Source organism: Hyposmocoma kahamanoa, unplaced genomic scaffold (genome assembly GCF_003589595.1).
Source record: "Hyposmocoma kahamanoa isolate Upper Pololo Valley unplaced genomic scaffold, ASM358959v1 79, whole genome shotgun sequence".
Classification (NCBI taxonomy): Eukaryota; Metazoa; Arthropoda; class Insecta; order Lepidoptera; family Cosmopterigidae; genus Hyposmocoma; species Hyposmocoma kahamanoa.
In genome coordinates this window covers 2,316,393-2,324,120 of record NW_020653993.1, presented here as the reverse complement: position 1 = coordinate 2,324,120, position 7,728 = coordinate 2,316,393, and the positions used below count along the sequence as shown (strand labels likewise).

At 34.0% G+C, this 7,728-nt stretch overlaps 1 protein-coding gene across 1 annotated transcript in view; it reads left to right on the top strand.

The window, feature by feature from the left end:
• The first annotated feature begins 3,609 nt into the window (after positions 1-3,609).
• The window catches only part of LOC113233514 (nectin-2-like), an 847,610-nt gene continuing 843,491 nt past the window's right edge, over positions 3,610-7,728 (top strand). The window contains exon 1 of the mRNA XM_026468637.1: positions 3,610-3,721. The gene's annotated coding sequence lies outside the window, so the exon portion shown is untranslated. The remainder of the gene's footprint in view (positions 3,722-7,728) is intronic.

Below are 7,728 nucleotides of genomic sequence, written 5' to 3'. Positions count from 1 at the left end.
AGCATTTGGAATAAGAACGGTCCAAAGTATCAAATTTGCTGTGCGCTTGATTGTACTTTGATAGAATATGTAACTTAAAATAATGTCCAAATTATTTTTTCACCCTCGACATAAATCGTTGCGATTTTATTATACAGGGTGTAATCGTTAAGTGTGCCCAGGCGATTATTCCATTAATATAAGAGATATCAAAAAGCTTTAAACTGATATCGAAAATACGTTACCTAATGAGTAAATCGACATCAATATTTTTTTTAAATAAAACTAGAATTATCCAAAATTTTAACATTAAACGCTTACATTTAACATGAAATTCATAGAGAGGCTTTAGTTTTCCTTCTGTAAGAGGTAACAATAAGCTAACAGATAACAAAGCTGATACAAATATAGTCATAAATCTATCTTTTAATTGAATAAAAATATAATGGCATAGTCAATTATTTGGTCAAGTGTGAGTTGTCCATAAAAAGGAATAAATTGGTCAAATTTTTTTAGCACCGATCGACTCAATTTCATGTAAGGATCATTTCTTGGCATCTTATTTACGAGCTAGACTCTTGTCGGTGTAGCCTTCTCCACTCCTCACGGTTCATAGCCAGTTCTTTCACCTCTTTATTTTCATAGTAAGGTACGATAAAAACCGGGAGAGTAGAAGTTGGTCAAATTTAATCAAATATTTTTGTACAAATTCACATAATTTTTATACAGAGATTTACTGTTTTAATTACTACATAGAATCTGCTAAATTTTGGTTTTCAACTGAAGACCTATTTAAATTCCTATTTATCTTAAAATTTGAAAATTGCCCAGCAGCGGTTTTAACGACACGCCACGCGCCGCTGAGATTGAAGTTCACAAGTCCCATATGTCTGTAATTTCACCATCACCGCTACCATTCAAAACCGGAACGCAGTAATGCTAATATTACCACTGCTTGGCGACAGAAACAGATATGGTTGCAATATTTCCCTGGACTCTTTCACAAGCATCTTTACTGCTACTAAAGCGATTTCTTTTACTGCGGACCCTTTTTATTAAGTATCCCTATTTTGACACAGTTTCATGCATCGTACGTGGTCACAAGATCCCTGCAGTGCAGGTGAAAAATGTAGAAATGTAGCCCGATACCTGAGGAGGTCCCAAATTAAACTCTAAGTGACTAAAGTTTAAAATTAAGTAACTTGCAATGAACAAAAGCGTACGAAAGCCATTTGTACGTAAAAACAAATGTAAAATAAAACAAACAAATAGACAAAACGAGCTCGCGTCGTAATGGGACTTAATAGGGCCGTGCTATTGTTTTATGTAAATTACGTTTCACTTCACAATTATAACTTTTATATTGTGGAAATACTAAAAATAGGTATTGTTCTTAATGTCTGCTATTGAAGTCCATTCAATAAGGATGTCTGTTTATTTTGGTTTTGAGCAGAAATAATCGTAAAAAGTGCGGTAATAAGAAAGACTCTGTGGAGTACAAGATTTGTTTTATTTTTTTTATAATACTAAGTGACCGACGCAGTCAGTAAGAAAGAACTTAACCGGTTTGTGGATAGTAACGGCTTCTACCCTAAAATTAAGTGTCAGAATATGATAGTACGGGGTAGCCCGTTCCGTTATATGGATCTCAAAAAACCAAGTATGGATTTTACAATGCGATTTCCAAGTTTTTTTTTATAACATCAAGTGACGGGACGAACAAGTCGTGCGCCTGATGGTTAAGAAAGAAAAAGAAAGAAAGAAAATACTTTTATTTGTTTACCACAATGACACCACAAAAGACAAAAAACGGAACAAAACTACACGGTTAGCTACACGCCTGTCCATAACAGTTACAGTACTATTCAGAGCTTTAAATCACAAAGATCGGAGGGGCACCGCCACTGCGCCCGACACCCTGACACATAAGTGGACAAGTCCCATGTGCATTCAGGTTATAGGCAAACTGTCCGAACAACCTATTTAAAATAGTACAGAAATATACAATATATAAATATAATATTTTTTAACATTATTATTTATTATTTCGACACCTCCAATGAACACTATGTCAACTTAATTTTTTGTCATTTTGTGTTATTTTTGTAAACAGGTATATTTATTTACTAATATTATACTCCCCGAATTTTGTGGAAAAAAAAATAAATAAACAAAAAACGAAATTAGATAGATCGTTAGATTTATACTAATGTGTGCAATCTGACGTCAAGGCTTTGCTGTGTATATGAAACCAATACCGTTCTAACGCGTCAGGACACGTCACGTCAGGCAAAAGTAAATCTGGCTCAAGTTTGGTGTCTCCCCTGATAAACATAGCGCGCAGTGCACTTCAAATCTTTGAGACTTAAGGTATTAACACTTGCCTCTAGACCCACGACTTGCTCATCCTGTCACTTGATATACATATCGCACACTGCGGATGATGACGTCACAATACAAAAAAAAAACACCATCTTGGATTTGTGAGTACGAACTTTATACAAAAACCAATATTATATTTATGTCACAATTTATATTTTTTTAATAACTAAATTAAAATACTGAATAAAAGTAATTTTATTTTAGTAATTTTGTAGCAGTAGAGCTCCTTGTGAAAGAGGTCGTCCAGGGAAGTACTGCCACCTTATCTATTTCTGCCGCAAAGCAGTGATGCATTACTGTGTTAGGGTTTTGAAGGGTAAGGGTGCTGGCGAAATTACATGCACATGGGACTTGTCAACTTATGTCTCAGAGTGACGGTCGCAGTGGCAGGGTAAAATATTATAAAGTATTTTTAAATAGGTAGTTCGGAATGTTGTCTATATTCTGAAAATATTATCATAATATATTTTGAAGCATTTTCAAAAAACTCATTATAATTTTAAAATAACTAACCGGATAGGAAATAGGTTTATTTACATTTAATTGATTACATAAAACTTAGTATATAGGTAACATGCTTTCGATATCTGTTTAAAGGTTTTTAATATCTATTATATTTACGAAATAATCACCTGGGCACACTTATCGATTACACTGTGTATAGAGCAACCAAAAAAAAAAATTAAACAACATTATCTTCCCAAAATTAGTCCTATTGGGAATCGAACTCGAGATCTGACCTTGCGGCCGCAGTGCTAATAACAGTTGAGCCACTGAGTAAAAAATGCTATGGATTCAATATATAAATAAATTTCAAGGTTTGGTAAATGACGAAAACTATCTCGACCAACCATTTTTTTTGCATTAAAATCAACTTAACCGCCATTTTTAATATCATCGAGTACAAAATTCAAATTCAGAACAGTGGATTTTTTTTAACACGCACCCGACCGCCAGGCGTCGCGCCCAGCAGTCCCGCGGCGGCGCTCGCGGAGTGAGGATGTATGTAAAGTGCGCTCCGTTGTTGCCCATTGGATTTTGGAATTACGATCGTAAAAATTTTGACGCAAGACAGACGTCTACCGTACAACACTAAACACGGATTTCAGTGCATTTAACTGTTTACAAAACGTGAGATTTAACATTTGAACTCTGGTTATAAAAAGGGTTTTAATTTACGTTTTTTTTTATTTACCAGTGATCATGGTTTAGTTTACAAGAATTACATTTATTGTGACTGGTTGGAATGTGAATTTAGATTTAGTGGTGGTGTGGTGTAACGAAAATAAGTTAAAAAGAGTACTGTGTTGTGATTATGGATTCTTGGAAGTTGGAAGCTTTTCGCGCTTAATTGTACAAGGTACGTTTGTGTGTCAATATTTTCTATGCAAATTTGTATTAGTGTTTGTTGTCAATTTTTAATAAATATAGGTATTTTATTATTGAAAATTTACGTTCATACGTTATTCAAAATTTCTTATAAAATGAATTTATACAAAAGAAAAGATAAACCTAATAAATTGAAAATGTTTTAAGGTGCGTTTATAGATTTATTTTTTAACAAAAATGATGAAATTATTAAAAGTATTCCCCAAATAATTTAAAAAAAATATATTTTGTTCTGTATAAATAAAGCCGATGGTAAAACTCAGTGGAAGAACATTTCTCGGTGCTCAACGCTTCGAAACCCTGTGGCTTTTTGAATGCGAAATTGCAAAATCCATATCTCGTCAAAAAACGTGAAAAGTTCTCGACCCGCACCGGTCCAGACTATGCCCCTAAACCTTCTTAGAGAATATACATGCCCAGCAGTGGGATGTTGTAATGATGTTGATAATGATAAACGAAACAAAATGATCTGTAACAGCATAACCGCACTAACCGGAACCAATTTAAATTGTGATTTATGCCCGCCCTACCGGGAATCGAATTCGGGTAATATGATTAGTGGTTTATTGTTAACTGAGCAACTATAGTCATCTGTAGAAACAGCTATAGACCAAAACGTTACGTACAAAGCGTTACGCTTCCACATTTATTTGACGAACGACCATGGTGTGGAATTCCTTGCCTGCATTATTCCCTGAACGGGAATAGGCATTATTTAGGTGTACATGCTTCATAGTTGACCTCATCGCCATTTTGCCTCAGGTGAGATAGAGGCCAAATGCGCAATTATATTTTATAAAAACAAAAAATACAAGGTGGCTCGAATTATGTGGCCGGGAGTGAATATGAAAAAAATATTTTTTGAGGTAAATTAAAAAAAAAATTAACATTCTTATACTAGCGGCACAGTATATTTATGAAAATGTAGTTTATGTAAAGAAGAATAGCGTTTTTTTTATGAAAATCAGTGACAAATATAACATTAATACGAGGAATAAAACTAAACCAGCTTTGCTTGAAAGTTGTCTTCACAAAGTCATGAATTCGTTTATATTGTATCGAACTGCCAGTATAAAAGTGTTGTAACTAAAAATAAGTGAAATTTAATATTACACCATTGCTGAACGTACAATTTCATTCTCTACACGCCAATAAAACCGTGTGAATTAAAATATATCTATTAACTCAAAATGAGACAAACCCTATGTGAGCTAATTCTGGACTAAAAAATCCTTATTCAAAAACATGAAATTATTTTTACCCTTTTATTTTTAAATATACATGAAAAGTATGAAATTGTTTCTATGTCTGTCAATAAACTCTATTTTATGCACAAATTTTAATACTCTTTTTGGGAAGTGAATTTATTTTCATCGATTTTGAATTAATGTGTAATAACATCAAAACATAAAAATATACGAAACTACATAATAAATAAAACAATATATCACTTTTAGTGACTAGGTAGTTTGTTAGTTGTTCCAACTTGCTTTGAGGAATTTAGCGAATATTTTTCCAATTTTTCTTTACTTTCCGAAAGAAAAATGTTTCTGGGAAAAATAATAAACCTCTATTGTGTTACATACCAACTATATATTTTCATATCTTCATTTGCTCGACAATTCGCACATGACAACTAAAATTGTACTATCTCAAATATTACGTTATATGTATGATATTCATATACGATTTAATTTCAAAGTGACAGGACAATACTGAATGACGAAACGAATGATATACATAGGTATAATAATAATATATACGTTTATTTCTCCACAAACATAATTGTTATACGTGCACAAAATTAGTATAGAAGCATAAATTTATTTTTTTTGTTCTACATTATGTTTGTAAGAGACTGGGGACTAAAGTAAGCGTAAGCTTGTAATATACCAGATGTCTCACCTCGGATAACAAGACTCTAACAAAATGTTGAGAAAACACAAAGTATATAAAATGAAACGTTAACTATTTTTAACTTTAACAACTAAGCTACAGCTATGTGTTGAATGTGTGTGTGTGTGTGTGTGTGAGTGTGTGCGGGACGCGTGTGCGTGTGTGTGCTCGAATATGAATGAGCTTGTACACTGTCCTATACGTTAAATTTTAATTAAGAGGAACTCTTCAGTTTCGTCGTAAGAAAGTTTTAACAAAAATTTTGTGGTTACTTCTTTTGCTTCATGTTTAGTGAGGGGTACGATATTAAGTTTCTTATTTAACAAATTATATAAACGACTAGGTACCTCTAAAATAGAAAAATTTTTGTGCAAATGGGGTGTCGGTGCTATTGCGTTCTGAATTAGTAAAAAGTCTTCCGTTGCCAGATATGGAAGGTATGTATGTTTGGTTGTCATATGAGAATTGGTTTTACACGTGACACCCTGCAAGGGCGCTGTAAATGAAGACAGCACTCCAATTTAATATTATAGACTAATAATTATACTCGTTATTATATAAAATGAAGTAGTGTTCATTATTATCAAAGAGTTCGTCCAGTGAAGTGGTGCGGGTATAATTACAGAACTTTTTAACTTGTCTCTTTTGAAAAAATAATGGCTTCAATCGTCTTTTGATCTCATATGAACATTTTTTTCATAATTTATATTGACTGAACTCGAGTTTTCGAACAATGCGGAGCATGTGGAGTTACAACCGGTTGATATTAACTAGCGGAAACATAGTCTCTTTTTGCAGGGTAGAAAATAATAAAAACGTATGACTTTTGCATCAATTTCCATATGCGCGTGCATAGGAAACGGGTGCATATGGAAAGGGTTCCATATGCACGTGAGCCTAAAAGTCCCCGATAATTGTGAAGCGGTAATAAAAAATGCTTACAGCATTATCGCTTTTCGGTTTTGAAGGATAAGGGTGCTGGTGAAATTTCAGGCACATGGGACTTTTCAAGTTATGTCTCAGGGTGACGGGTGCAGTGGCTATGCCCATCAGATCTTTGCGATCAAAGGTCCAAAAGCTACCAGGCGCAAGTATTGTTCGTACCGTCACTTGGTTATCATACCGACGTTCGTTTTAATGAATGCCTACTAAGACCGCATTGTTGAAAACAAATGGCCTATTGCTGAATGAGCTATTAAGCTCATTTAGTACGTTACAATATATTTCGCTAGGGACTAGTTTTTAATAACTGAGTCACGCTATACATTATATTATTGAAATTGTACGTTCATCAGAAATACATTAGCTGTTAAGTTTAAACTTTTCAAATTTTTATGAAACTGATATTCAATTATTTTTTGTGAAATTATTCCACTACTTTGTTATAATTATTAATACAAAGATCGAACACTCGTAAAAAATTCCTTCGATCGGGCTGGATTCGAACCGACGTCTTCTAGCTTACCGTGCCAGACGCTATACCAACTAAGCCACGGAACGAACCAGCGGACCTCAGGAATTCTTCTATGTGTTTGCATCGTATCTTTGTATTTGGTTTTTTCAACGACTTTTTAGTCGTAGCGCCCCGTCTATGAGAAATCTATGATAGTTTTATCACCCAGTTAGATATCTTTACTGTTACCAGCCCTGGCGACAGATGCCGCTATTCACTGTATTTAAAATTTTGATTGAATTGATATTCAATTATTTTTTTGTGAAATTATTCCACTAGTCTATAATATAGTAATTATTAATACAAAGATCGAACACTCAGAAAAAATTCCTTCGATCCTGCCGGATTCGAACCGACGTCTTTTAGCTTACCGTGCCAGACGCTATACCAACTAAGCCACGGAACGAACCAAAATAATTTAAACTTACCAAAATATAATAGGTACTTCGGTAACACAGTGACCCAAAGTGAGTCTTTGCCTCCGACACCAGAAATGCCACTGCCACTTCTTACCCACATTTCTAAGCCTGCTTCTGCCAGTCACCAACAACGAGGTTATTTATGTCTTTCTAGATCTCTCTAGCTGTAACTAGAACGTTCGCCTGGTGACTTTCCATTTGGTCGTCACA